Source organism: Schistocerca piceifrons, chromosome 3, assembly GCF_021461385.2.
Source record: "Schistocerca piceifrons isolate TAMUIC-IGC-003096 chromosome 3, iqSchPice1.1, whole genome shotgun sequence".
NCBI classification, from domain to species: Eukaryota; Metazoa; Arthropoda; class Insecta; order Orthoptera; family Acrididae; genus Schistocerca; species Schistocerca piceifrons.
The window spans coordinates 492,847,984-492,852,824 of record NC_060140.1 but is presented as its reverse complement, the minus strand read 5'-3'; the positions used below and the strand labels follow the sequence as shown (position 1 = coordinate 492,852,824).

At 44.7% G+C, this 4,841-nt stretch overlaps 1 pseudogene; it reads right to left on the bottom strand.

Moving 5' to 3' along the window:
- Positions 1–3,082: 3,082 nt before the first annotated feature.
- LOC124790328 lies at positions 3,083–3,200 on the bottom strand (annotated as a pseudogene).
- Between the last annotated feature and the right edge of the window lie 1,641 nt (positions 3,201–4,841).

The following is a 4,841-nucleotide window of genomic DNA, read 5'->3' as shown; positions in this document are numbered from 1 at the left end:
TGAACGTAAGCGCGTAATGACAGTGTTACCAGCTACGTGCAATACACGCTGTCGACTTATTTGGCAGCGCAATGATATTTAGTATGTATGCAAATGAAATAAACAATTCACTGGCACTGATTTGGTAACCACTCAAATCCCATAACATAAATTTTGCCTTCCATAAAACAACTGTATGTTTTATTAAGCATGTGTTCAAACTGTTGACCATGGAATGAAAGGCACATTTTCAATTGCCGTTCGGAAGGACGTTGAACAGATCTAATTACAATGGATGATATGGTAGAACGTGCACTGGCTATTCGACAATACATACCGTCTGGCGTAGCAGAGACTTCGTCACAGATTGCATCTTTGAGTGCTCTTCAAAGAAAGAAATCATGATTAGTCAAATTGAGGGATCTCGCAGGCTATTTGGCAACAGAATGTGGTCCTACCCAACGTCCAGGAATGTTCTCATTCAGTGTTTGTATTGCATCATGGGAAGAGTGAGATGCACAACCGTCGCATTGCAGCCACACACACTATCGAATACACAGGCGTATGTCTTCCAAAAGAACCGGCAGAATGTTCGTCAGCAAGTATGCCTACGAATGTTCATTTAGAACACCTGAGATGAAGTAATGTCCCACAATGTAATTTCCTATGTTGCCGCACCATACGTTTACTCTCCACGACCGCTGACGAAGACAGCATGAATTTTCGGCTGCCCAGTAGTGCACGTTACGCAAAATTTACATTATCGTGGTTAGTAAACGTTGCTTCATTGGTAATGGGCATACGCTGGATCGTCTCTCAGTTGCTGAAGGGCAAACCGACAAAATTCTGTACGACGTTCGAAATCACTGTCGTCGAGTGGCTGATGCAATGACAGATGGTGAGGATGGACATTCTGCGACTGATAATCGTCTGGCTGATTCCACATTCCTTGGCAATATGTGTCGTACTAATGTGCCGATTCATTAGCGTCGTAGACAGAACAGCTTCTTCGTGTTCCCTGTCAGTTGCAGTCTTCTTTCTTGCCTTCTTTTTGACGTTCAAGCAGTCTGTCCACACTAGCATCTTAATAATTCGTGCAATTATTAGGATTGAAGATAACCAATCAGGCCGTTGTACGTACAAATTCAGGCGACGCTCAGATTCAATTCACGACAGTTGTTCCCTTAGCGTAGATGATAGCGCACGAGACTGCTTAGCCTTTGGCTCCAGTTCAGTCTTTACTGCCGTCTCATGTCCAATTTTTGTATTACTGTCTTGTTCGGTTTTAGGAAACCAAACGAAGAAGACTTTTGGTGACACCATCTTTGGCGGTCCGCTTGAATTTGCATGCGCAACAGCCTGATTATCTAACTTCACTGCTAAATATGTCAGAAGTGATGCAACCTATCGAATTTTTTATTAACCGTTATTTCTCTGCACAACCTACCCTGAAGCACACTCACAGACTTTCTAGCCTGTTCCTGACCACCCTATATATGTGTGGTGTTTGATCAGTTACTGCAAATTTTTGTATTCGCCTTCTTTTTCTCTTATTGTGTCATTGTTTAAGTTGATTGCCATTGGTGTAAAGTGGAGAAACTGAAGCGAGTTACATGTCTAGAAATGACCAACTGGTTATATATTACGATACTTAAGGAAGCTCATATTTACAATATTATTTTGACAGTCACAGATGGATGTAGTTGAAATATCTAAACTGCAGCTACTGAGACACTATATGATCAAAAGTAACCGGACACTCCCAAAAACATACGTTTTTCATATTAGGTGCATTGTGCTGCCACCTACTGCGAGCTACTCCATATCAGCGACCTCAGTAGTCATAAGACATCTTGAGAGCAGAATGGGCGCTCCGCGGAACTCAAGGACTTCGACCGTGGTCAGGTTATAGGGTGGCACTTTTGTCATACGTCTGTACTCGAGATTTCCACACTTCTAAACATTTCTAGTTCCACTGTTTCCGGTGTGATACTGAAGTGGAATCTTGAAGGGATACGTAAAGTACAAAAGCGTACAGGCTGACCTTGTCTGTTGGCTAACAGACGCCGCCGACTGTTCAAGATGGTCGTAATGTGTAATAGGCAGACATCTATCTAGACCATCACACAGGAATTCCAAACTGCATCACGATCCACTGCAAGTACTACGATAGTCAGGAGGGAGGTGAGAAAACTTAGATTTCATGGTCGAGCGGCTGCTCATAAGCCACACATCACGCCGGTAAATGCCAAACGACGCCTCGCTTGGTGTAAGGAGTGTAAACATTGGACGATTGAACACCGACCGACATCGATACCTCTCCTCAGTGTAGCACTCCGTAAAGAATGGACTGCCGTTCCCCGACAAACCTTCCAGCACCTGACTGAACGTATGCCTGCGAGAGTGGAAGCTGTCATCAAGGCAAAGGGTGGGCCAGCATCATATTGAATTCCAGCATTACCGATGGAGGCCGCCACAAACTTTACGTCATTTTCAACCAGATTTCCGGATACTTTTGATCACATAGTGTAGCACTAAACTTTTCTTAAAAGACTTCTTGCTGTCTCCCAGTGGCTTCATAAAGACTAAAAAAGTATTTCGCGAAATTTAGCTCTCTGATTACAAAATGGTTCGAATGGCTCTGAGCACTATGGGACTTAAAATCTGATGTCTTCAGTCCCCTAGAACTTAGAACTACTTAAACCTAATTAACATAAGGACATCACACACATCCATGCCCGAGGCCGGATTCGAACCTGCGACCGCAGCTGTCGCGCGGGTCCACACTGAAGCGCCTAGAACTGCTCGGTCACTCTGGCCGGCTCTCTGATTACATTCAAAACAAACAAAAAGTTTAGCAAAAACGTCCTATTTAGTAAACTAAAACTAAACTAAACTCCTTCCGAACAGGCCATGAAAGCCCAACGGTACCGACCGGCCGCCGGGTCATCCTCAGCCCATAGGCATCACTGGATGCGGATATGGAGGGGGATGTGGTCAACACACAACCCTCCCGGCCGTTGTCAGTTTTCGTGACCTGAGCCGCTACTTCTCAATTAAGTACCTCCTCAGTTTGCATCACAAGGGCTGAGTGCACCCCGCTTACCAACAGCGCTAGACAGACCGGATGGTCTCCCATCCAAGTGCAAGCCCAGCCCGACAGCGCTTAACGTCGGTGATCTGACGGGAACCAGTGTTACCACTGCGGCAAGGCCGTTGGATCCTATGTAGTAAACTACGAAAAAATTCTAAAACGTAGTTCATTTTTCGTCTAATCGTACGGGTAAATAGAGAACAAATTGTTGGTAATCCGCATGAAGCCCTCGTTTCGTGATACAAAGCACAATAATTTAAAACAAGGCATACTGGAATTTATACACCACCAGCAACACACACTTTTGGGTCCTCACCCCATGGGAGAAATGCATTATCCTAAGTAAGTATACTCTCCGAAAGCTTGTTAAAAGTGTGCTTCATCACCTCTGGGGGCTGTCTCGCTGCTTTCACACCTCGCATCATGTAACACCTCAAAAGTAGCCAGTGATCCTCCCACTAGGGCACGATCATAGGCCTTGCCAGGGAGGTGAGAGTATTTCTTACCATAGTGTTTCCCATCCTGAATAGATGCGATACAAAAGTACGACGGAGTAGAAACTTGAGAAAGACTACTCGTTTTCGAAACTCAAATGGAGAGTCACAGTACTTACATCCAATGTCCCCCTTTTTAGTGAAAAAAAGTGACGAACGAATAGAGGGATAACTGGCAGTATCACGACACACAAAACGGGCAAAACCCACAAGACTCACGAAATACCACATCTTGTCGAAACTCGCGTAATATGTGTGACTAGTATGTGAGTACTATGTGTGATTAGGCCTCACAAAAGTTGTAGGTAATCGTTTCACACCTGTGCTTTATCAATCAGAGATCCATTTCACGTTCCAGTAACCATGAAACCTGCTGGGGTTTGCCTGTGTTTAACGAGATACCGGTCAGTATCGAACAGTCATATCAAAATGCAATACACAGTGTGTGCAATAGGGTTTATTACGTTTGCGTTAGCAGTACCATTACAGGGAGCTAACCCAGCAGAAAAGCTCGTTTTGCAACAGCCTGGCGATGCATTTTTGAGAACGTATGCCTCTGAGTCACCGCAGCGCCGGAACAGGTCGCGGGCGTGTGGGCGGACTGCCGCACCAAAAGCAGCCGCGGTACGTGGACCAGCGTGCCGTGCTCATACCTGCGGTACACACCCGAACTGCCACTTGTTCAGCGTGTTGAATTTCGAGAGGCAGGCCGCTTGAAAGCAATCTCATAGAAAAAAGGTATTGTGTCAGTGAACCATGGCCCCAGTATCCCCGGCATGCCAACGAGGTGTAGCTTTCCGTAACGCAGTTCTTGTGACGAAACCACAGATTATTAGGAGACTTCGAGGGTGGTTCCCTCCCATAGGTAGGAAATCGCTTTATCATTTTGTTATGTAATGCTCTTGATGACAATGGTCAGATGTTTTCTGTATATTTATTGTTTCTATGTGTCGGTCAAAGTAGGTGTTCACAGCAGTAAAGAAGTTCTTAACAATCTAAATGTATATGGTCAGTGCTGTCGCTATTTGACTATCGTCGCAGACTGGGTATAAGACTTTCAACCAGCTATGAGCTCTGAAAGACAATTACAAGAACTGTACGGAAACGGTTATTTCTCATTTAGAGAACATGGTATCCGAGTTAACCAGTGACTGAGAAATTGCAAGCAGACGATCCGCGAAGAAAGAATCGGGATCTGCTATGTCTGCAACAGTTATCTAAAAACAAGTGTTTCTTGATGAGTAGCTGCAAATGCTTCATGTTTAGTATCTGTA